Below are 27,263 nucleotides of genomic sequence, written 5' to 3'. Positions count from 1 at the left end.
TTCCTCCCACAGTCCAAAGACATGCTGGAAGGTTAATTGGCTCTAGTCTAAAGCGGCCCTTGTATGTATGCATGTGAGATAGGGACCTTAGATTGTAAGCTCTTCGAGGGCCGGGACTGATGTGAATGTGCACTATGCAAAGCGCTGCATAAATTGTTGGCGCTATATAAATACCAATAATAAAGAAAAACATTTCCTCTTAGGTCTCATTAGGGGTGCTGGTGGTGCACATTACCAGGGGCAGGGGGTAGGGGGTGGTGCACATTGTGGGGATAAGGGAATGCTGGTGGAACCTCTGGGTCTGGCTCTTTCCAGCATCACTGAAGTCACTGGTTGCCAGGAGCTCAGCTGAGCTCCAGCACTACCCCCACCCCTGGTAATGTGCACTACCAGCGCCCTCCACCTCAGGCAACGAAAAGTGTGGACACCCGTGAATGCACCTTACATGCTTTCATGCAGAGCGGTACCATTTATTGTAAAAAAGCACCTCCAAAATGCATGTGAGCTGCATAGCAGCACGGCACAACACATGGCATCCCTTGTGTTACAATACGTTAAAATGCATTCTGTCCCATATGCGTATGTGTTGCTGTGCATTTCTGATCATTCATTTAAAATAGGCTGTTTATTAAAACGTCCATCAATTCACAGTGCGAGCATTCAGCATACAGCATTGTGGTGTGAATGAGCCCCGAGAGGACATTTATTTGTTTATAATTTATTTTATTATTGGTATTTATACAGCACTGACAATTTATGCAGCACATTTACATCAGTCCCTGCCCTCAAGCAGCAGAGCTCCTGACAACCTGTGACGTCAGTGAGCTGTGCAGGACGCTCTGGCCAGAAAGGGGACCCCCTCGTGAGATCCAATGAGATGCCATCTGAGGCAACTATGAGAGTGGATATCCACAAAAGGAAAACACAGATGGTAATAAAAACCTGGTAATAAAAACCGCCAAGCTCCAATAAAAACTAGAAAAATGGTTTTGGCAGAAGACATTAAAGCTGAACTAAAAATAATATGAACATATAGAAGGAAAAAACAACATACATAAGAAATGCGTATGTTGTGTCCTCCCATGTCTGCTCTTCACACTCTTTGTGAATATGCACTATTATGGTCATTATACTACAATGATTGTTCCACTGTTAAACGCAATCATCTAACAGCCACAGAGATATTTTGTCAATAAACATCAGACACAATTGATTATAAACCTGGTGGGCAGTTGATTTTTTTGTAATCAATCAATAGTTTCTCTTTCATTTTTATTAATTAAACACTGCTCAGACAAGCTTTGCAAGCCTTTAAACTAGTAAGAAAAACAGAGTCTAAAGTGATCTTTAAAATGTGCAAATTACTTTAAAAAGTAAATTGACTTCGGTTCTAGAAATGAAGGGGCTCCGAAGGGACAATTATCGGCTAGCATTTTTGTATACATGATGAACTGATTAGCCCTGTTATATATCTTGAGCCCAATATACGTTAGTACACTGTAAATTAGAAGGAAATTTACATCATTTTAGAGATTGCAATACACAGCTAGTTACATAGAGCAGTGTTTCTCGGGACCCTTTACAAAATACGCAAAATTTCAAGATACCCCAGTCTATAACGCAATCGTAAAAATGTACAAAATATGGCATGTGGCCCCTCAAAAATTCATACCAGACACTTATCCGAGAGAGGGTCTTTTATGGATTTTAAGGGGGAACCCCACACAAAAAAATGGGGTTCCCCTTTACATCAGAGTCCCCCTCTCACACTAGAAGCCCCCCTCCACATCCCTTCACACCTGGAATTCCAACCTTTCAAAACAGAGCTCACCATTCACATCAGGAACCCTCTTCATTTCAGAACCTGGCATGCACCACACAATGGAAAGGCATGATGCTGCACAAAAATTTCAAGGCATCCCTGAGGAATGCAGAAGGCAGCCCAAGGTGCCATGGCACCCTGGATGAGAAAGGCAGACCTAGATTGGCTAACAACATGTGTCTATTTTTTTTTAAAGATTACTTGCTTACTAAAGTGACACTAAACTAAAGAGTTAAATCTCAAAAATACATTAACTATTAACAAAAATGTATCTTATTTGTGTATCACTCGGCTGTAGATCCTCAAATCATCTCTGAATTGGTGCAGACACCATCCTTCCTTCGGGAGGGTGGCTACTTTTGTTCCCCATGGTCCCTGTGTGTGTTGTAAAGTAGCCACTCCTGTGATGGACTCAGGCCGTCTTTAACGCAGGGCAAAAGGGGCAGTTGCCCTGGGCCCAGTCATTGTTGTTGGGCCCAAAGCAACTGCCCCTTGAGCCTGCACTGCTCGCTCCCTACTTGGAGATGCAGGATGTCAGTGTCCCGTCTCTTCTCCCCCTTACCCTCCTGGTTTCCCTTATTTCTCCAGAGATAAGACAGACAGCAGAGATCGGCAAAGGGGACCTTTGTCTGCTCTGCCTAGCAACTGATGATGCTGATGGGCGAGCTGTCATAATTACGTACACCGGCCCGCCCATCACGTCATCAGTTGCTAGGCAGAGCAGACAAAAGTCCTGATCTCCCGATCTGCTGCCTGTCTGCAAGTAACAGCAGGGGGGAGAGATTAAGTAAACCAAGAGGATGAGTGGGGAGAGCACGGGGATCACAGGCTCAATAGCAGACTCTGATCCCCTAGCAGACAGGCAGCAGAGATCAGAAGATCAGGACCTTTTTTTTAATCAGCCCCCTGTCTGTCACAAACAGTAACTGCAGGAGTGTTACAATCAGCGAGCACCGCAGATATATTTTTTATATATCTGCAGCGCTGGCTGATTGTCACACTCCTTAAGTTACTGGGCCAATCATTTAAAAAAAATATAAAATAAACAAATTGATTTGGGATGTTGGGGTGGAGAGAGAAACTGCATGGCAGTTAGCGGGCTTGGCTTGGTGGTGGGCCCAAGAAAATGTTTGCCCAAGGTCCAATCAATATCAAAGACGGCCCTGAATGGACTACAGTCGCAATACAAAATTTGTAAACTAAGCGTGAGATTGTAGTCCATCACAGTAGTGAGCTTGGAGCAGTGGCTACTTTACAACACACACAGGGACCATAGGGAACACAAGTAGCCACCCTCCAGAAGTAAGGACAATGTCACAGAAAAGACAGAGTGACAAATAAGCTACTTTTTGTTAATAGTTAAGGTACACAAATGCATTTGTAAGATTTGACTTCCGAGTTTAGTGTCAGTACAGGTAATGAAAGCAAGCAAACAGCCATTTACAGAGAACCTTTACACATATAACACACATACATTTGCAGTATTTCTTATTATGTAATGGCTCACCCACTCCCCACTGGGATGTCACATATCCCAGAAGGCAGTTGAATGAAATGCCACACAACGTCAATGGCACACATGTGCTCTCTGGAACCTGGAAGAGACCTGCGACTTGCGAATGAGTGGTGTTAAACAACAAAGAGGATTTTCAAGACGGCAGCACAGGAGCTGCTAGAGAACTATAGCTGCAAGGAAGACAACACTGGAATTCATGGACTAGTAAGCCTGTATTTTTTAGTATTTCTTAGAAAGATGAAATATAATTGTGGTTAGAGAGGGTGTGACACTAGGAAGTTTATGAGCACTCCAGAAAAAGAAAATAAGTATATTTAGAGTTCGGGTTTTTCTGGACACCGCAGTGTTTACTCTACACTGTGTAAGCATTTTACAAATAATTCATATAAACGTGTTGAGCCTGTGGTGTCCCATGGAATGTTCTCTGTATAACACAACAGAAAACACTCACGAAAACACTCTGTTGATGGTAGAAGAGACAGATCTTTCACAGGTCATATCAGTAGTGTCCCCAGCCTTTTTTGCCACCTGAGGCAGCCGTGGGGGAGGTTGTGGTGGTGGCGCTGGTGGAGTAATGCTGCTCTCTGCAGTCTCTGCACCTCCCCACCCAGCTTGGTGTCCTCCCCAGCTCCTGCCAACCAGTGAAGTGACTGGCTGACATGCGGGCCAGAACATCCCAGTTTGTCAAGAGTTTCAAAGCAAGCAAAATACATTTGAAAAGTGCTTTATTAAATGAATGTTTTTAATTGTTTATACAGCATCCTTATGGCCATGGTAATGCCATAATTCTGCTTTATAACTGGGCTCCTTAGCAATTTCATCAGATTTCATTTGTGTTACTAAGCCTGTTACCTGGAATTCTACTTTTAGGATGCTCTAAGTAAGCTTTCATTGCAGTCCAATAGATAGACATATACATTTGTAAGTATATATTGGCATTCTATAGACAGGATATTTCAGGTTTTTGTAGATGCTGGAATGAAATGATTTGCTACTTTCCAGGTTTATGCACTTGCCAAAGCCCCTATGATAAGGTTCTATAGCTTCTTTTGCATATTTTATTTATTTCACACTCCAGAGAAAGTAACTGTAAAAAGTGGAAGCAGTTAGGTAGGAACAAATGGAAAGAAATACAACAAAACTCATCAGAATCCATTTGCAACATTTTGGGTGGATTTGCAATTTAAAACTTTTTTTTTTTCAAAGTGGCCTTTGAAGGTTAATTTTAAAGAGGAATATCACTGTATTACCTAAAATATCTACTATTTTATAAGACAGCTAGTACCACTGCTCCTCTACTAGACCTACCATTCATGTACTGTATATGTAACTAATTTTTCATCAATGTCTTATCCATAAATTCATTTAGGCAGCACAGTGTTTATCTTCTGTTTTATATCAGTATATTTGATAGGTCTGTAACTATATACATCATTTATGGTTATTATGCTACACTGTTTTATGTATTGTAGCTCTGGCCTTGTTTATCAGTGATTGAGTGAAGACAGTCTGTGTCCCCATAATAAGATTTAAACCTGTACAGAAAAATGGAAGGGTGACAATGATGGGTTGCTTGAGATTGGAAATGTCTGAGACATTTTGATAAATTAATTAAAATTAACATTGTATTACTATGAATTACAGTTCTTGTAGTAGTACATGTATAAATCTGAAATGTCTAAAAAAAATGTTTTCCCATATTTATTTAAAATGTTGAAGCACAGATGAAATACATATATGGGAGCCGTTTTACCCACCAAAGGAATTGTATTTCTGTTCACTCAATTCTGCAATGTACACAGCTCTGACACACAGCACATAATACTATGGCAGGATAAAAGACTTGAGATTTCTCCCTAAATTGTCCCTATAACATAACAAATCTTCACTTTATAAATGTATGTCCATTTTAATCCTTAGCAATCTCTTAAAAGCATTTCTATACGATTTCTGCACATTGAGCATGATGCTTTATCTCTTAAAAACAGAAACAGTTTCATGCAATTATTGCAATTTCTTCTTGAAATTTACAAATTCATTTTTCTTGAAAAAAAATGATGTTGTATTAAAACTGGCCTGGCTCCCAATCACCAGCCAGGATACACAAATAGATTCATGTTTGAGTGAAATAAAAAATGTAATAAAAAAAAAACTATGTTAGTGTTAAATTATAATAAGGAATGCTTTATTAATGATTAGCAATCATTAATTAATCCTGGTAGGGCTTCTGATCCTGCAATGCTCAGGGATTTTGTCTGTATGCAACAACCAAATGTAATAATCTGTCTTTTTGTGTTGAATTAATAATAAGAAAGGCATTTATTAATGAACACTAAAGGGCACTACATACACAGGGTAAAAAGGAGGGCATTATCCAGGGCAGAAGATCTAATAACATATAAGGTGTAATATCTAACACGATGTATATTCACTATATTCACCTAACTTAACATGGTGTATAATGTAAGATAAGTGAATTCACTATATTAGGAGGACCACTTTTCCCTTATTCCCCAGCCCGAGCCTATTGTGTGAGGAAGCAAACACCTGTAATTCTGTTGGAATATCCAGCAGTAGATGAGAAGCCCCAGGGGGAGTTACAATTAATAAACACTTATTAAAGAAGAACCCCATGAATTATTTAAGGACTACAGGACAAGTATTTAAAGTCAAGCAATATACAGGGACTGCTAACAAATGAGCTGCGCTCATAGCAACATTTTTACTACATACATGGGAAAGGTCGGCACAGAGGTAAGTTATTAACGCATCACAATTAGTTCCCTTGTTTTTTTCTGAAAATTATCTCTGGAGTTCTAGTTGTAATGATTTTTAAGAAAAGCATTCTAGTAAGACCCTGCTGGTCTAATAAGAAAAAGAAGATTATTTAAAGTGACACTTTCCTTAGCCAATACAAGAGTTATAATCCTTCCCCACGCTACCCAGAAACTAGAACAAAAGCCAGAGTTCTACTCTTGCTGCAAGGGTCTGTGGATTTAGTTATGCTTCTGATAGCTTAATTTATGGGGTGGGAAATAATGTTTCAAACCACAAATGGCTTATTTGTAAATATTTGTAAATAGTGAAATATATTTAGTTACATTTTCTGCTGTTCCTGGCCAGTTAAATCATTCCTATGTAAGTTTCCTACTGAAATCTGCCTGCTACAAACACTCCCAAGTCTCCTATCCTGTCCGTGATGAGCAGATAAGCTTTTAGTCAGCAAAACAGGCATATAGCTGGGTTGTTTCCCTGACTGACAAGCTCTGCACTAACGTGATCTTCCCTGCAGAACCTCTAGTTACCCTTTGCCTCTTTCTATGTCTCTCTACCATTTCAGAGGGTTGGAGTACCAAAACAGACAAGATTATGCTTCTCCATAACACAGGTATGGCACTGAGACAACTGACCTTGCAGCACTTGTTTCTGCTACTGCACATAGGGAAGTCCTTATTTACACTTATTTCCTGCACTCTGCAAATGTTCATATACCAGCCAATTTGTTATACTTTGTTTACATTTATTTTCATAACTTTCTGTGAATGATTCAGCCTTTTGACATAGTTTCCTTTCTTTAGCTTAATTCTCAAGTGCTTACCTCATAAATGTATTACTAAACTTGCTAAACCATAAAAATGAATTAAATGTCAAACAGAATGATTAATTTACTTTCATATGCCGTCTCCTTTGTGTGTAACACAGGTGCATAATAAAGTCTGAGATGCAAATAAGTGGCGATTGTTTTATAATTGTGTAAAACATCAATAAAAGAAGAATTTCACGTTCACACGGGCTTTTTAGGGCCAGCAGCGGATTCCTTGGCTGGAAGTACAGGTGGTTCCAGACAGCTGCGTGTACAAATCAATGACAGGCAGACAGGAGCTGTAGATTTTCTAAACAGAGAGCAAAGGCTCCATGATTTCAGACTGTACACCCCCTCACCACCACCCTCCAAAACATCATATGGACTCCTATGAATAAAGCAGGCAGAAACTGAGAGGGTGTTTTCAGGAAAGCCGTTAAGATTAGACTGGTAAATGTAAAAAGAGACACGGAAATCCACCTGCTGGCTCGATTTATGAACATGAAATATTCACATGCAATTCGTTGTTTTACTTGAATTTAAAAAATTAGGTAAGATATGCAAAAATAGCATCCATTACCTGTAAAAAAGGAAGGGGGAAGTCTCCAAAGCGAACTAAGTGATCAGTACAGGATTAAATCTGTTGGATCACACTGTGTAATCAAAGGGGCGTATTCTTACTCAAGGTTTTTAACAATTTTTTTTCTTCTCAGCATCATCTGCTAGAGTCAGGGTGCTCACAAAGCTTTCTTACAGTAGACTAGAAAGTCTCTATAATCATAAAGGGATTATTCCTTGTTCATCACAGAAAGGAAAAAGATCCTTCCACTGTGTGCCAGGGCTCACCCAGTCTCAATAAAATGTCTCAGTTGTTTCTATGGTGTCGGCCTTTTGGCTAAGATCAATTGTAGTATCTGTTCTTATCAGTTTTCAGGGAAGAAAGGCATCGATCCACCGGGACGGAGAGATGCTCGGTATTCCCTGATGTGATTGGTGGGTACTGGAGGGGCCTCCTTTCCTCCTGGGTTGATTCTGGTCCGGTTACGCCGGGCTTGTCCCCAGTTGTAGGCAGGAGGCTCTGAAGGTGCTAATGCCTCCTGAGAGAATGGGTACGAAGCTTGGTCGAGGCTAGAGGGTTCGGGGGCGGCAGAAGCCCGTGGTGTTGTGCCCCCTGGGGGTGGCGTCCCAGGGGTGCGCAGAAAGTCACATGGGTATGGGACCCCACTTGACTCACTGTGCACTTGGTCACACACCACATTGCATATTTTCTGCACTTCGCCTCCAAGACAGGCCTTATGGCTAGTCTGGGGCAATATTTTTGCACTCCGGCCCCTAAGGCCTGTCAGAGTGGTGCACTGGCACTTTAGATTATTTAAGCACTCTATCCACGTTTGGCACTTTTTTATTTTAAATTTTGACCCACAGATGCGAAAGGTGCAGGTTTCTTCGGGGCCTATTCCTGACGCTGGGAGGAGATTCTGTGCCTCGAATGGGGTTCTCTGTCTCCTCCCACCCAGGAGGTGGGTTTCTCTTCGGGAGATCCCACTTGCCTAGTACTGAGGGGGACCTGTTTCGGCAGGTCCCCATAGGAAATGGTCCACGGCCTTCGGGTTGGTGGGCCACCAGTCTCAACCCCTGTCAGGAGCCTTGCGCCCCGGGGGGTCGGGAAAGTAGGTCCCTTCTTTCGAAGGACCTTGCACCCTTGTGCACGTTTTTTGTGTGCTGTGATTTCACGGTTCACTTTTTTTGTTCACAGGGGGAAGTTTTGATGCACGTCCACGGGCTTCGAAAAAAGTTGTTTCTATGGTGTGGCAATAACAGAATTGAAGTGAGATCTCTCCTTTCCTATAACTTTTCTGTCTTTGTGGAGCCTAACTTATCTTTAACCCTCTAGAAATGGCAGGATGTGGATTTCTCTGTCACTATTGGAAATGGGGAAATGTTCTATATTTGTCAAGAGAGATAAATGCATAATGTGTAATGGCTGACCTGACTGACAGCTTTGACTATAACCTCAATCTAGTTGTGTTTCAATATGTAATTAATGATGTGAAGGAAATAATCTGGTAGCAATTTGTCATTCAAATCACAGTAAAGAAACACAAAACAGAGAAAAGAAGTGGAAGGGGCCGCTGCCTCTAATAGCCAATTAGTCAGAGCAAGGAGATCGATTAGCAGGCACGCTGTGTCATTAGCACAACTTGGCCAGCACATTTATTGATCTGTCATGCATTGATCTGCCACACCGTGTATCACAAGATATTAGCTATTTCTAGCGCTGTTTCACTGAAGCCCCTGAGACTTTTCAGATGTTTTGTGAATTGGAATCATTGGGAATAAAGTCATGGTTAGTACATGTAAACCAAACTGAAGGATGACAACAGTCTAATGTGCTAGCTTCAACATGACGTAAGGGTATATTTTTCAATGTTTTCAACCAGGACTCGTGCAACTTTCACACAAGATGGAAACAATTTTCACCATTCAAATAGCAAAATGTGTAAATTTCCTGTGAACGTTGTGTAAATCTTTGGTCAAAACATTGATAAAAAGACCTCTTAGTAATTTCAGTTGTTTGGGAAAAAAGGAAAATTCACATTAACAAGCTTACTGTCTATCTAGCTGTACTCAGGGCTACTATATGTAATATGCATATCATCCTATAGTACCCCAATTCCGCAATAGCAAAGAATCTGACAGCAATTTACTTGTGTATACATTAGAATCCTCATAAATCACTTATATGTCGTACACTGTCCAGCTGTATAACTGTACAGTACAGCAGTATACTTGTCCTGCTGTCTGTCTACATTGTCACCGCTGATCTCCAGACATACAGCTAATACACAATTAGAGTGACACTAAACTCAGGAGTTAAAGTAATAATAAAGTCAAAATGGTTTCAAGCTATTCCAAATGCTAATTAAATTCACTTACAATGGATGCTTCTTTTTGATGTTGAAAAGTTTCAGTTTCCTGCAGAATCAGCTGGTCTCCTGAGCACTGGCCCTGATATACTGTATTAGGGTGGCTCCTTTCTCAAGCAGAGTTCTGTGGAGTCACCCTTGTGTGTGCTAGTAAGCTGTGTGTGTCTCCACAAACACACGGACACAACAAATCAAGCTATTGCCTCTGCCTCTGGCCCCCTCTCCTTCCTCCACCATTCTACAAGCTAGTAGATGAACAGTTCCTGGGGATTGTGCTTTCCCTTGTGGTCTTGTACTAGAGAGGAAGTTCATGGAAACTAAGCTGAGAGACTTGGAACCAGCTTTTCAGAAACATGATGACTGTAACTGCTAGGTCAAATTAACAATGAAAAAACACTATAATGATACCCTTTTGGAAATGTATATTTAAAGTGGATTTGGAATTAGGCACTTAAACAATGGTGTTCCTATAATCCCATCAGTGCAGAAGAGTCTAGACGTGGGCTATGTATTGCCATGTAAATCAGACTAACAATATAAAAAAATCAATGAAATAATGAGTGTGCAGCGCTGTAGGTGTTTTATGTGTTACACATCTATTAACGTGCTAAAATCCCTACAATGGGTAAAGTGTAATCCCTTTTTCAGGGATATATAAATATGAAAAAATTGTGTTTAAACAAATAAAATACAAACAATATTAGGTGATCCTAGTGTCTTCACATAGCAATATCCTTAATTATTAAAAGGAAACAAGTGCCTCATAAAATCCGCTATGTAGCTATATAACAGCCAACTTAATCAAATCCTATACAATAGTCAGTGATAATTCATCAAAATAAAGTTCATCAAAATAAAGTTCATCAAAATAAAGTTCAATTGTGATGATAATGTGGAAAATCCAAAGTAGAAGAAAATGAAAAAAATGAAGCCCAGACAGAAATATTTCAACACCACTGTGCAAGTGTCCACGAATCCCCCTCTGGGGTGCGCACTGTTTAGATGTGTAACACATAAAACCCCTACAGCGCTGCACACTCATTATTTCATTGTCGTTAAAAACTATAGCGCAGCTGCTTTAACACTTAACCCTTCCATAAGCGCAGATTTCACATTTTTCACAATATAAAAAAATCACATTATACAAAACCCAAACAAAATTAGTTTAATTAATGCAAGAGCAGATGAAAATAATTTACTGGCGCCATCCTGTTATTGAAAAAAAAAAAAAAGCATTAGCAAATTCTATGTTCACTAGAATGTCAGAATTGGTGATCAGTGATTGCTCTGGGAACTGGCTGCAATCAGCACGAGATCTGTCTGGGTGTAACTGCATGGAGTGTATTGTGTGTAAAAAGTCAAGCTCCAGTAAAAATACAATATGCAATAGTAAAAAATTAATTGTGCACAACTGTCTTTTGTGTATTGATGTATGAAAAAATATGGTGTCTGGGGCATCAAGTGAATTTTCTTTTTATGACAAGGTTATGCTTCTGTGGGTTGTGGACGAAATCTAGCCATTGCACACAATGTCATTTGATCTAACATGGGCATCAAACTGCAGACCTTGATTTTTTTTCTGTTGGGACCCATCCATTTTTCTGCTAGAATTAATGCTGCAAAATGTTTTTTTTTTTCTTTAATCTAGTACATCTAAACCAATTGTATGTCATTTTACTGTTCTTGATTGAATGTTCTTTTAAAGCTGATATATATATATATATACTCGTTCCCCTGACTATAATCTTTCAAGTAGCCGACTGTTGTAAGAGGGAAGGTAATACTATGAGTGTCACTTGAATGACATCTCTGAGTCTGCTGGGGATGCTGACACCACACCCAAGATGGCAGCATCTAGCTGCAGTGTCAGTTTTTTGGATGTCTACACAAGGGAGGCTTTTACAGGTAAATAGCATTCAAAAATCTCCTTCACACTGGGCAATTTGAGATTCCTGCTGCAAACCCAGATATCCCATTTAGATGCGGCCGCTGTAGCTGTTCAAGTTAATGGCCAGGAGACAGTGGCCCCATCTGTAATCGGCAGTTTGCATGTAATCATATGTGATACGATTACATGCGGTTTGGATAAGATCACTGACCGTGGATGCATCTATCCTGCATCCAGGGACAGTAGGTTTCTGCCGCAGGAATCCCAAATCGCCCAGTGTGAATCAGGCCTAACATGACGGACTAAACAGAATAACAAATCTTTTCTCAGATATGGCAGTACATATATATATATATCTATATAGATAGATATAAATATATATACACAGTATGTATCCCAAGTGTGTGTTTATATGCTTGTCTGGAGTTCAGCTTTAGGCTCTGAGCCTTCTTTCTTCAAGGACAGTGCCCCGGTACCATGCTGACCTATCATGGCTCCCCATTGCAACCATTATGTTGTTGTACAGACTGTGGCCAAGTGACACCTCTACTTCCTGGTGCTGAAACCTTAAAACTTTACTACATAGCCCTGGAGGCTGTAAAGCAACATAGTAGTTGCTTAAAGGAATCGTGATAGGTCAGCACAGCCACGTGACCAAGCACCATTTCCTGCTGCAACCACTATGATGCTTTACAGGTTCCTGGGCTATGTAGTAAAGTTTTCAAGTTCCCAGACCATTATACCATCTGGCGTGGGCAGTGGGAGAGAGTCATCACTACAGAAAAGCGCAGCGGGAATCAGGGAGGGATGGGGTGAGGAGGGTGTTGTGAGTTAGATCACATTTATTTTTTTTGTGAAGAGGTGGACTAACCCTTTTAATGAACTTTGAACTTGGTTAATTCCTGTTACTAATTCAGCTGTGGACTTGTCATTGCTGTATCCCAAGCAAATGGCACGTTTCTCTTTATAACCCACACTAGAAAGGTTAAAACCATTCTTTACTTTTGCCTAAACGTGCATTTATTCCACTTACAAGTTTTCATCACCACGTGCTAATATGTAACTACAAGGTCAGCAATCTCATTTGTCTGGTGAGCACACAGATGATTACAGATCTTGATGGTTTCAATTGACTTTCCCACATCCCTTTCACCTCATCAGAGAAATTCAACCCCAACTGGATCTGCACACACAGTACAGAGAGCTAAGAGTGTTAACCTTGGATTGAGCTTTACCAGAAACATCAATCCCTTTGTGAAGTCATTAACACCCACCAATTTATCAATGGAACATAGGAAAACTGTTAGGAGAACTTATTCAGCTAATCAATATCTGCCAGGACGATCAAACATTTGCATGTTTATCTGTCATATGAACACTGCCCTGGAGACTCTGTCAGTTGTAGTAATGGATTCACTTCTGATGTGTTATTAAGCTTGGCTCCAGGGAATGCATGGTGGTTTTGTATATATTTTGTATATATTAGGGTTGCACAGATACCAAATACAGTACTCGGTACATGTATGAGTACATGTACCGATACTTTTGAGCTCCAAGACTACACTAGATAAAATTTAAAAAATTAGGAGGCAGCTGTCATTTGCAAGGAGCACACGGAGCTCCTGGGATTTGTACATCTCTGTTTTAATGTACGATTTTGTTTTTATAAATATAAATAAAGGGATGCACCGATACCAGTTTTGCGAGTACGAGTACTGGTACTTGCCGAGTACTTACAAGTACGAGTACTGATACATTTTTGTTTATTGTCATGTGACAGTTTTTCTAAAGCAATACAGACTAATGATTTCAGGACAGTGGTGTAGTGCCAGAGCCAGGTCCCAGCTGCAACCCTGGTAGTTCTCATGAAAATGGCAAGTATCTGCACTGGTACTCGCAAAGTATCCGTGCATCCCTAGTATATATTTTCTTCATTTATTGAGTGCACTCAAGACTAAAAAAATATATTTTTTACACAAATTTGATTTAATTTAGTCAGGTCACATGTTCATATGCCTATTCTTATCTTATGTTCTGCTGGGGGGGCAACTGTCATTTACAGAGCTCAATAGCTCAAGCTCCAATTTGTAAAACACAGGTGAATGAAACAGAACAATCGTTAAAGATATCCTATCGCACTCCAGACCGACGTATCTCTTCTTGCAACTACAGTGGGTGCTGAGATGGCCAGCGGATGGTGCTGCAAAGACAACAGAGGTAATGAGGTCATCAGCAGCACACATTATCAACCCGTCTTTTACTGACATTGAATAAACATGCTATCACAAAAGATCACAAGGTGTTCGAACCTGCATGGTCTTTCCCTGCCTAATGAAGGGACCACACTGGTTCCGACATGTCGTGATCTTTTGTGATAGCATGTTCATCTAACGTCAATAAAGGATGGAGTTATAAATGTGGACCCCAGTGTGCTGGTAAACTCATTACCTCTATTGAAACAGAACAACATACCCTCTCCCTTCTGTTCAGGTATATGATGTTTCAATCAGAGCCAGAAAACCCATAATCCTCTGTGCCATCAGTGTCATGGGTGAGAAACCCTTTTCTGCTGAAGCAAGCATCAACAGAAGTCTTAGAGCTGCCCTTCCTGCTCTACATATAAATGAGAACAATAAAAACAGTATTTTCCCAGCCAAAGGGAAATACAAATAAGTGTTCCCACTGATCATTAATGTTAAGGGGGATTGCCTCAGAGTCATAAGATACCAGTGATCAATAAATGGGGGCTTTATCAAGCTAAGGGGCAACATTGAGGGATAGGGATCTAATAGAGGCTCAATAAACACCAGTGAAAAGATCCAGTTGTCTCAGACAAATTTCTTTTTTTGGGGCCCTAAGATTTGCCGTTAAATCTCTGCCTTGATCTGTTTCATTGTTTGTACTTGAAATCTGGTTGACAGTGGTTAGAATTTCGGCAGTATTGCCATGCATATGGCCATCAATAGTACATTAACTTGTATGGTTTTCTGAAATGAACTTATCCATAGACTTGCAATGAGATAAAAGTAGTGATAACACAAATCACCATCCTGCACTACTAAGCATGAAAGCAGGCAACACTGAATTTATCTAAACTGGAGCAGACACCATATGAAGCAGTTGACCATGGCAACCAATCAGCTTTTCTCTTCAGTTTGTTCAGTTAAACGTTGAAAATAAAAGAGATATGCTGATTGGGTACTATGGGCAACTACTCTTGATTCTGTCTGCTCCAGTTTTGATAAATCCCCAATTAGATTGCTGCAATTTACTGATGTCTATAGTCTGAGCACTTTAAGGTGTTATTTTATATATTTATTTTGCCTATATGTATACAATCTGTGTTTTACAAACAGACATTTAATACATGATAAAGGATTCCCAGAGCACATTGGGTCAGCTGAGGAGACAAACAGCAGTAGCAGACTGGTTTGAGGCAATGCCAAACTCTGGATCAAGCTGTCCAGTAAGGAATGTATAACTGGAATGAATCACAGCTGTGAGTCATGCAGCTGTGTGTACATTTTTGATAAATGTTTTGATTTTTTCCTACCAAAGAAAATATGTTAAAACCTTTATACATTCACTGAAAATACACATGTGCTTTAGTCACACTGCAAACTTGATGTAGGGGTCCAGCTTGTACATCTGGTAATCCGGTAATTTTTGGGGCAGTGGAAGGGAGGGCAGACAATTTTAAAAATGGACAAAAAAATGGAAACAGTATAGCCAAAACTGTTTTTGCTTGTTTTCGATAGAGTAGAGAATGGTACAAAAAATGTCAGGTTATGTTATGCTGCCTTAAACATTTTTCTTCACTTCCTGTCTTGGACACGCATTAAAAAATCATAGGACATTTGCCTAATTTTAAGGTAATTCCCAATTGGATCATTTCCTCTCACCTCCCGCTCTGGTGACAACTCTAACATGTGTGATTTTCCTTTACTTGTCTCGGTGACAGTGCTCAGCAAGACAAATAGAATCTCCCAAATACTGCACACAGACTGTATTTAAAATCTGAAAGAGGGTCTACTCTAGCCCTTCCCCACTCTATCCAAAATTATTAAAATTGCCTTTTCATACACTTTAAATAAAGTAAACCCTTTTCCACTCCTGTTTTTAACATGTTTTTCTGATCTCTACAGACAAGCGGTACTTGTTTTTACCAAACAAGCGACACATCACCTTCAGCACCTCATACAAAGATACATAAATGGAAAGACATGCAGTACGTAGTTCTTTTTTAATGTACTTGCCATCTGTAGTTAACGTAGAAAAAAACCTAAATGACATTTAAATGAGAATATGTTATCGTAAATTTATTTTCCTTTTATTTTAATTTCCTCCGACTGGTTCATTTGGAGAATGTGCTGCAGAACAGAATTCATTCGTGTCAGCACCGGTTGGTTGCGGATACTTGAGCTGTTTTAAGCTTGGTGCACAATATCGCCCAGTTGAAAGGGAATCTGATTAATACTCTGATGACTATTGATGTGCACACAAGACATTCTTGAAACAAAAGCATGCAAATGTGTTCACACCGTGGCGCTCTCACGCTGAGGAGGAACTGAAGTTTTGTTTGAGGAATAAGTTAAAGGGTCATAAGGAGAGAGTGAGATTTTTGCTCATGGCAACCTATGTATTATGCAGTAACATTGACTTCAAAGTGCTCCATATCAGCACGTAAAACACAGATAAATACTTCACTAGCAGAATCCCATCAATCCGCCCACAAACACAGTGCCTGGTGTCCCTTTCATGCATAGTCCCTAATATAGTGCCTGGTTTTTATACATTATTGTCATCACAGTGTTTTATTGTGTTATGCTATAGATTACAGTGCAATAAAGACTTTTACATTGAAAAATCAAACAAAAAACAAAATGGCATATAAGGTAAGATTTTTTTTTTTTTTAAGGTAAGCAGGTTTTTTAAAGAATGTCATTCAGAATAAAACTTAAAAGAGAACTATGGGGTAAGTGTTTTTCCCATAGTTCTCCTAATGGTCACGGGAGGACATAAACTAGCGTCCTGCCGTGACCCAAACCTCAGTATATCGCGAGCTACAGCTCCCTGTATACTGAGACCGCCTCAGCCGGGATGGATCCTGACATTACTGTCGAGATCCACCCAGCTGCGTGAGTGACATCTGGCTCTGCCTATCTAGAGGCAGAGCCAGCTGTACCCGCCCCCTCCCCCGTCCGTTCCGCCAGTCAGCGCTGGAGGGTCGGAGCGGAGAGAGGGGGGGGAATCCCTGCAAGGAGCTGTGAGTGATAGTCACGGCTCTCTGCAGGGACAGGATCGAGAAGTGGGCGAGCGACTTCCCGATCTATTGAGCTGACGTGTGACAGTTTCATTGTCACACGTCGGCTCGAACTATTAAGTTGAGTGAAAATCACTTTCCTCATAGTTCTTCTTTAACCCTTGCAGTGGGGCTACCCCCGCAGTGCAAGGATTAAGTGCTCGTTATGGTCTACGGTCTAAAATAACAAAAATATACATACCTGAACCTCATTCCTGCCTGGCTGCTAGACTGGTTCCTGAAGCCTCTCTTCCCCTCCGCACCAGCAGTATAAATATTCGTGAGTCACCATGTCTAATACAGTCTATTGGATGTGAGGACACTGTGGGACATTCCATCGCCAGAGTGGAGGGGGAGAATAGGCTACAGGGACCAGTCTAGCAGCCAGCCTGACAGTGTATCTTTGTTTTAGTTATGTTTCATTCTGTCTGGAGTTCTTCTTTAAAGCCCCAGGCAAACTGGTAAATACACATATGAAATACATATACAAAAGCTGTTTTTTCTGTCATAAAATGTGTAGTTCTGTCCATCCGGTTCTGAGATTTACACATAGTCCTGGCTGGCAGGCGGAGGGAATCTGACCTTTCTTTGCTGCAGTATGACTTTCACTTACAGGTCCCCTCCCCCACCTTGTGAGAGGACAGTGAATAGAGAAGTAGAACACTGACGAGCTAATGTCACTGCCACTTTGCTCTATCCACCCTCTAGCATGCTCCTTGTACTGCAGCACACCTTGGCTCCCTGAGCTGCTTCTCGCTCCTCCTATCTAAGCTCTGCACCACAGTAGACTGCAACAGCTTGATATCTGATATTAATCAAATTTGGTCACTTATGCTGCTGGCATTTAAAAACAATTATGTATTGATGTATTAATGTAAACAGAGCTGCATTCATTTGTGCCTGCTTTTAAAGACTGATTTACCCAAAACTGAAACTTTAGTTGTCTCTCCCCCGACATTTGGAATGTTGCATGGTAGTGGCAGATGCATTAAAGGGCCCCAGTGCTTGACCAGTTTTTGGGTCCCATTCAATTGCTGGCCAGGTAATGAGACTTACTCTGAATCACTTGACAGGCGGATAGAAATGAGCGGTGTTCAGGTCTACAGTGGGAGAGCCCCCAGCGCCCACAAAGGATCCCAAAGGGCCCTAGTGCTGCTACACAGTGTGCACACATTTTAAGGTCTGCGTGTCCTACTAGAGCTTTCAGCATAATCAATGAAACTCCTATAAGCACCCGGAAAACAACAATGCTCATCTTACCTAATACATTTTTCAGCACCTAGGCAACATCATGTGGTCTGCAACGTAGATTGTGACCCGATCATGCATGTCCTGCCCCTCACTGGCTGTCTGGGTTGCCTGTGAGTGTTATATAGTTATTAAGTATCCCCTAAAAGGGAGACATTGTCTGTCTGTTATGTCTTTCTTTTGTTCAGATTCCTTTTACACAAAACAAGAGAAGAAAGCAATTAATAAACCAAAAAAACAGCCCACATTATAAAAGAACTTATGTTGTGTGCAACAGCTATGATACACGAACAACAAAAGAACAGCTGCCTTTCCCCTACCCTTACCCAGAACGTTATGCCCTATGGAGCAGTAACACAGGAAACACTGTAAAGAATTCAATTTGCAAAGGTTGCTGTGTTTGCAGATGTGATGTTGGGACTGAACATTTAACCTGTTGTCATCTGAAAGTTCTGTGAGGTTAACACCTGAATGAATGAACCGAAGGAGGCACATTGACAGCCTACTGTGACTGTTAAAGTAAAGACAGAAACAAAAAAATACATTATATAAAAAAGTTTTCAAAAATCACTGTAAGCAGTTAATGACTTTTAATACAAAAATACTTTTTTTAGGTAGACAAATTAGTTATTATCAATTTAAACATTGCTGCTTAATCTGGTCTAATTTGATGACCTAAAGTAACAACCTTCCCCAGATATGTATTTACTTGAATTAGACAGGCGTGACCTGCAGTGATCCTCTAACCCTTGGGTGAAATCTTCTTTCCCCTGCACAGGTGATAAATAGAGAATTGTATGCGTCCATCTCCTGTTAGAGCAGCGGTCGCCAACTGGTGGTCCGCGAGAAAATTTTGGGCCCCTCTGATGCCGTGCAGGCTAAGCTGTCATTGAAGCGGCACGGAGGCTCTGGGGCTGCCTCTCATGGGCAGCACCCCCTCCATCCACCAGCACTGCCACTCCTGCAGGCACACCCGCACCTATGTATGTATGCGTATATATACTGTATGTGTATGTATACATACACACACATACATACACACACACCACACACACATACATACATATGAGAATATATTTATATATGAGGAAACCAAAAATATGAGAATATATATATATATTTTTAAAAAATTCATATTAGTGGTCCGCGGGATTTAAAATGATGAATGTAGTGGTCCATGAGGTCCGAAAGGTTCGCGACCACTGTGTTAGAGGATAATGTCCTTTAGAAGTCTATGGATATGAAATTACCATGCGCGACCAGGGGAAAGGAAGATTTTTGGTCGGAGAATCTGAAGATTGCTGTCCTATTCAGGCATTAATGTGGCCCAGAGCAGGCAGGTACTTTAGGTCAGGAGGAAAAGGGTCTAGGTAAAAAGGATAAATATACTTTTTTGAAAGTACACATCCTTTAACAGTTAGAATTACGCAGAAAGCAATAGTAGGTATGTGAAGACTACAAAAATGTAAAAATTATAATTTTAAGCATCTTTGTTGCAAAAAGTTTGCCGTTTAATTTCATCTTTGTTAAATTTGTTCGGTAGCTTTGGTTAGGCACTTTTTCAAAGAAAGCTGTATATTTTAATACATACATTTAGAAAGAGATGTGGATATAAGTTACAACTACAGGGCCTTAGTTGTGCTTCTAGGTGTCATTGCCACCTTTCTGGCCATCTTGTATCATTATTGCTAGAATTCTGGCAGAATGACATTTATTGTGATATATTGTATGAGCATGACAGCAAAAAGCATGGCAAGGTTTCCCAAACTGAATTCCCAGACTTTAGATGACAGCAGTTAAGTCATATACTAGCAGTGTCTGGGGGGCAGCTCACGGTGACTGCTGGGTGACTTCCAGTGCCTCAGGTAATATGAGATACATAGCAAGCCATGGTGAATAAGTCATTGTCTGATGCGGCTTTGAAACGTGTTCTTCAGAGCATGAGTAATAAATCACTATTCATCTTGGCAAGGACTATTTATTATGTAAAGCACCTATATCAGGCCCTAGGAACAAGGCCAGCAATTGTGGATCTACAGGTTTCCAGGGCACGTCGGTGGCACAGGAACAAGACTGCTAAGGTGGAACTGAATCCAGGTTGCATTTGTAAATGTTCATATTATGATGTCATTGTCTGCAGAAAGAAAGAACTTGAATTTGTATTAAAGTTTGTACATAGTATTTGCCTATCAGCAAGAGCTTTAGGACCTAGTAAGGGAGGCATTACATGCATATAATTCATTAGTTTGAGGTCATTGTGTGAAGGAGAATAATGGCACATGGTTAAATTCTCTACTAACATAAGGGTTCAGTTAGTGCTCCCTATGCCCCCACGGGCAGTCCTATCATAAAAAAAGGAATCCTGACTCCTAGTGCATTCTAGGAGACACATGAGATGAGTTTTTCACTTCCATGGTTCCTGAACTGCATGCTTTGGAATATAGATCCAGCACTGTTTCTCCACTGTCTATGGTTCAAAACTATTTAAGGTCATAGAAATATAGGGATTACCTCAAGGTAGGGCTAATGATAGAGTTGGGGCATATTCCACTATGCCCCCACTATTCAGTTGCTTAGCCTAGTAATTATATTGTGCAATGTTGGCTGCAGGTCTGCACCACCGGCCCGTCAGAATCCACCAAACACTACATAGTTACTAATTATTGCATAGCACAAATCAGTACTACGGTTACAACTCATCAATCACTATATACAGCTCTCTGCCCATAACAGCTTGGTAGTGTAACAAACCATTGCTGGCTGTGCTTAGGGCAGAGAATTTAGACAGCCTTTAGCTTGTGAAAGATTTGAATTGCTAAAATGTGCTCTCCGTCACCATCTATGCATTTCTTGCACTCTAATGCAGACTCTCTCTTTCCTGCACACCTGACCTCAACAACCACCTACAAAGCGGAGTCAGAACCTCCACCCTGTGTCTGATTAACAGGTTAAGTCAGTCTTCTACCTTCACGGTTTCACTGTGCTTGAAATGCTTTCTGGAATTTGACGTTGGACTGTATTTTGGATTCTGTCGGCTGTCTTGACGATTTCCCTGTCTGACTGTCCTTCTATCTATCAATTCAGTACCATGCTTTCTTCGCATGTGGCTCTGGTGAGGATATAATGATCAGAATTGTGCAAAGGGAGTATAGGTTTATTGGTGGCACCGATGGTTTATGAGTTGCTTCAATGATGAATTGAAAAATATTAATACTAGAGATACATAGATACCAAGTACCGTACGTGGTACAAGTACAAGTACAATTACTTTTCAAGCTCCAAGACTAGACTAGAAAAAAAATCTCAAGTTAGGAGGCAGCTGTCATTTGTAAGGAGCACACAGAGCTAATGGGATTTGTACATCTCTGTTTTAATGTATGATTTTGTTTTTATAAATATAAATAAAGGGATGCACCGATACCATTTTTGCAAGTACTGATACTTGCCCAAGTACTCACAGATACAAGTATTGATAGATCTTGTCTATTGTCATGTGACAGTTTTTCTAAAACAATACAGACTGTGGACAGTGGTGGAGCACCAGAGCCAGGTCCCAGCTGCAACCCTGGTAGTTCTCATGAAAATGTCAAGTATCGGCGCTGGTATCTGAAAAGTATCGGTGCATCCCTAATTAGTACCATTAATTAAATTTATTACGCAGCATGAATTACCAAAAAAGGGCTGAAAATACTGTACATGATATAAAGTACAGAGAAATGGCCCAATATATTTTCAGGTGTTACAGTATTTACTGTAGTTAAAGGTCATGTTAGCATTTTATTCTGTCCTACAGCTCATGACAATGAGACGTAGCTAAACTGCCTCTTGCTTTGCTTGCATTGGCTGCTATTTGGCAACACAGAGCAGTACACAGAGTATATTGTGCATTGCGGTGTGCTATAGAACAAATGCATTTTTCTTTACTGTATATATGATGGCACTACACTGCAGTGCACCTATAACTATGTGCTAATGTGCCTTGTGGTAACGATAAAACACACACATGTGAATGGGCCCTAATAGACCTAAATGTCAGAAAAGCCTAATTCGAATATTTGTTTATATTTTAAGAAATGTTAATTGAGTGCCAGGCTAGTCTATAATTGGCACAGATAGGGACATGAATATTCCAAGAATGTGTGGTTTTGGACACATAGAGCAAATAAAAGATACAACTGTGCTCAACAAATAGTCAACTCTTTATGTTTGTGTGTTGCTAGGTAGTTTTATTAAACAATATTTGTAGATGGTAATGTACTGCAAATATGTTCACGAGGATTGCAGATATGGATCTCCGCAAGCGGCCCATTTAGAACTTACAGCAAGAAATGTTATATGATTATTATTGGTAGGAATACTGATTTTCTAAGCAAATATTTGTACATATTTTCATAAAATTAAAGTAAGCCTGTACCCATGAACAAAGGATTAATGTTGTAATATAATATAATTCACTCTGAGTGCTGCCATTTTAAATAATTATTTCCAGTATTCAGACACAAATCAGTGCTGAGAAATTATGACTCAATGCAGTTTCTGCCACAGAGTCAAAGATTTAAATAGAAGCTGTCTAAATGGTTTTTCATAGCTTAATGCTCAGCAGTGACAGCATAAAATTAAAATGTAAAAGTGATTTCTGAATTGTTACAGTTATGTACCTGTGATGTTGCTTTACTTTAATGTAAACAATGTGAGAAAGGTCTGTTGGAAGCCACAAATCTTTGACTTAGTTACTGCATTATAGCTTAAAACAGCTTCACTGTGAAGCGTGGTGGGGAATTCAGATCCTTCTTATACAGCTGTCATTGCAGGGTGCTCCAAGAGCCCCAGAACCCACAGGCACCTGTAGATTGTAGTTTCTGTATTTATAGATGACAGCACTGAGGAACACCCCTCCCCCCAATACATACCATAATATAATGCAGGACACCTATCAATAGCTTGCGGGGGTTCTGCATTGTATTGTGAGAGGCCGTTGATGGTGTTCCTCAGCACTGACTTCTAAAAATGTTGGTATCTGCATACTGGAAGTACTACCAGAATGCACTACTCTGTACCTGTAGGAGGCTAGTCTTCACTTCGGAGCTCATTTGTAGCTGTCACCTGCAGTGACGGGTGTTCTTCACGTGCTATACCACTTTCCCATGGATCCTGTGGTTTCTCATCAGCATTATATAACAGTCCTGTTTTTAACTCTTCCTGATAAACAGCAGGTAGATTGAGATGATCAAAAAAGTGGCTGATGTAGTGCTGTTGTTTATAAAATAAATAAGAATAATTGTTCTTATCAAGCATATTATTCAAGGTGATTACAGTAACACCACTTACAGTCTATCCTGCGTCTTACATTAATAGGCATGCTGTTATTGCACGTGCTGTGAAAATTAATATAAAGGTCTATTTAGGGCACTTATAAATCTCAATCTCCCTCCAACAGCAAACACATTAAACCTATGCATGCCACAGGCCCTAGTTGTCTTCTTGCTTGGTCACAATTGACATTTTTTAATTATTTATGAAAAATTACAACAAAATAAAATGTGGTCCACTCCCCTGAAAGTTTCCCGCACAGACAAATACACTGGTAACCCTGTCAGCAAGAGAAGTGCTACTGCAGTGTTTCCTACTGAGTCAAACAAAAATTAGCAATGCCAGTATGAAAAGGGCATTCTGGGAACTTTCCAGAATATCATGCTGCAGTATCTGTAATGAATCTCTCTGAAACTCATCCATTCTGAAGTTGGAACAGATACATTGGCAGGAGAGCAGATTGTTGATTATTTGTTTGCCTCCAACTGATAGCTTTGCTGCATGTATTCTGACAGTTTACATTCTAGGTGCAGATTTTTGCTTCTGCTGTGTTTGATCTTCGCTACACTGGACTACAATGGGAGGCATGTCACAGAGCTGTGATGCTTTGGGCAATCGCCAGAAGGTGGCATTTCCTGAACAAAGATGGATGCCTGGCTATGATGAATGCTTCAGCAGCTTCTCTATGCCATTACTTCTTTATTCTGTATAAACGCATACCCTGAGATATTTTTATACAGTTATCTTCAATTTATCTAGACGGTAGCTATTGCTAGAGATGATGGTCAATATGACTATACCTCCCAACTGTCCTCATTTGAAAATCCCTCTGTCCCTCTTTGCTCCTCAGTTGTCCCCATTTTTTAGTCTGATGTACAAATATCTATAAAAAGATTCTATTTAACTACTAAAAGTGTTATTCTGCATATAATGTAAATGGAAGAGTATTCTACATATAATGAAATGTGCAGTATATCCATGTAGACTATCTACCCTAAAAGCTGGGCCAGCTAGTGATTGTGTTTCCTGTTCTGACTTGAGTTCAAGTGCTGGCTGCATGTCGAACAGGTGACAATTCTGGGCCTTCCTGCATTGAAACCAAACTTCGACACAGTAAGGGAAGCACAACAGTAAAGGGCCTCATATATGGCCACTGCTGGGAACAATCCGTACAAAACGACCCTAAGGTTTTCTACAACACATACTTTGAATACCAACAGGAGTTAGAAGTTAGGCTCTGGTCACTTTTTGATTTACTACCATACAACCCATTATTCAAGTATCTGACAGCTTTAGTAATGTTCTCCACACCAAATGTGGTCTGCTTATTGGGTAAGTTGGATCTAAAATAAACATCATCATTGTCATAATTTGGGGTAGGTCCAAATGACTTTACCTTAGATATAAAAGTAATCATATTAAGTAAGAAGGGGCATTTTGCCACTTTCATAAAATACATTTGCAGTAGGTTCCAATCCAAATAAATTATAATTATAATCAGGCCTGGACTTGCAATCTAGCAGATTAAAAAATTAAATATGAATGGTGTGTCTGACAGCATTTAAACCTCTTCTTTTCCGTAATCTGGAGAACAATGTTAGTCATAGTGCTATTGTCAAGTTAACTGAAGCATAATGAAGCTGCTAAATTTGCTGTGGACATCTATGATCTGGTCACAAAGGGTTAAACCAGATTTCCCTTTGAAATAGGTCCTGCCTCTTGACAAATTGTTGTATAAAGACAAATATTCTTATTTTGAAGAGTCAGAGATGTAAACTGAAAGTGGCTTCAAAGAATGTAGTCTTCTTTTGAAGTCAACACATGGATAATTGGATAGAGATTGATTTTGATGGACCTGCTCTATTACTGTGTCCTGTTAACAATGTTCCTATGCTGGGAAGTCAGCTCTATATTCATTATGGCAAGTTAAGTGTAATGTGTATTGAAGGTGTGTTCTTTGTCCACAGTGACTTAGGCAAATAAGTCTGAAGCCAAAATATGCTTTCATGGTTAAGTATTCCCGAAATGCAGAAAACCACAGCTATATTTTTCCTTATACAGTGTGGGCGTAGCATGATACACAATGTGTGGTATCTACTCTTCATAAATAACATCACGTGGAGATGTTCTTATATTGATGCACTACTGTACATCCTTATATTATTGGAGATGGGATACATTACAAAATCTGATTTAGAAAGCTGTGTCAATTACTTAACACATTTCAGTACAGGTTCCCTACAAATGTCCAATATAGATGCACTTCAGTAACCTGGTGATTAAAAGAAAGTTAACTATCTTGACCCTCTCACATATCAGACACCTTTACAAGTTCTTAGGAATCTTAAAAGAAAATCTATTGCTCTTTTAGATTTCAAATAAAAGTTGGGTTATTGCATAGAACAGCATTATGCCACAAAACAAAGTTGAAAGAATCTATGGTAGAAACCTAAAGCAAACTGAACATGTAATTATAGGATAAAGTGAATAAGATGGTGAATTCTTATTTTAATTAGCAATCATTCTCTAATGAAAGTTTCTAAATCACAAACATAAATAATATATAGGTGATGACTTACTTTTTCATATACAATGGATACATAAGGCGTGTATTTATAAACAATTCACAGGTGCATTTGTACAGGAATGTTTGTTCTGATGAATGGAGCCCAAGATGAACGTTCATAGTGCATTTTCTTTTTAAGTCCAGTGTAATTTCATACAGCATCATGTAATACCACATTATGGCCACTAGATAAAGCTGAGGAGCATAGGAAATAAATACTTATTGCTTTGCTCCTCAGCTCTATCTAGTGGACATAATGCGGTATTTTACATATAGCACAATCGATTTGGAAAGAAAATGTACCAAGAATGTCCATTTTGGGCTTAACTTTCACAGAACAAATATTCATGGAATTGAATTGTTTATTAAATGTGAAGTGCTGTGAATTTTTATAAATACACCTCAAAGTATATCTAAAGCCAAAATATTTTTAGTATTGGATATTGTGGGGAGATGTTAAAACCCCTGTCAGGCTTTAATTGCTGTCCCTATCCCCATTAGGGACATTCACTCTTGCTATTTGTCACTGGCACTGGAAATTAGAGAAAATACCAATTTTTTGAGGGAGGGGAGCTCTATTACTAAGCCTGTGATTGGGTGCAATGTGTCAGAGGGGGTGGACTTTGGGCAGGACACCAGTGATGTGGTACAAGGTTAAATAAACTATCTCAGCGGAATCCCATGTGTGGCCAGCTTTTCTTGTTTTTATGGGCTTATATTGGAGCGAGGAAGTACTCCCAGCAGCAATCACCAAGTTCATTCCTTATCTGAGCCATGTCAGAGAGGTGCTTATTTTGTGTGTTCTCAGGAATAGAGGGGAAATCTTCCAATGGGGACACTTCTTTCAATAACGGGGGGTGTCCGTCCTCTGACTTTTCTGTAGTGTCCAGGAACTGAAGGGAAATTTCCCCAGTGACATAATAAATATCTAAAAGGGTTTTTTACCAATACCTGCTCTAGCCAAAACAAAACAAAATGAAGTCCACTCCCCTGGAACAACAAAATCCGAAAAAACAGGAATAGAGGGGCAATCTTCCAAAGAGACGCTTTTTTCAAAGACAAGTGTCTCCATTGGGGGGGGGGGGGGGGGGGGGGTGGGGG

The 27,263-nt window shown here is 40.0% G+C and overlaps 1 protein-coding gene across 1 annotated transcript in view; it reads right to left on the bottom strand.

The window, feature by feature from the left end:
• RAP1GAP2 (RAP1 GTPase activating protein 2) overlaps window positions 1–27,263 on the bottom strand; it is a 269,213-nt gene that overhangs the window by 154,995 nt on the left and 86,955 nt on the right. The window lies entirely within an intron of this gene.

The sequence above is a fragment of the Nanorana parkeri genome, unplaced genomic scaffold (genome assembly GCF_000935625.1).
Source record: "Nanorana parkeri isolate BGI_ZX_2015 unplaced genomic scaffold, ASM93562v1 scaffold142, whole genome shotgun sequence".
Lineage (NCBI taxonomy): Eukaryota > Metazoa > Chordata > Amphibia > Anura > Dicroglossidae > Nanorana > Nanorana parkeri.
This window is presented reverse-complemented; position numbering and strand designations above follow the sequence as displayed.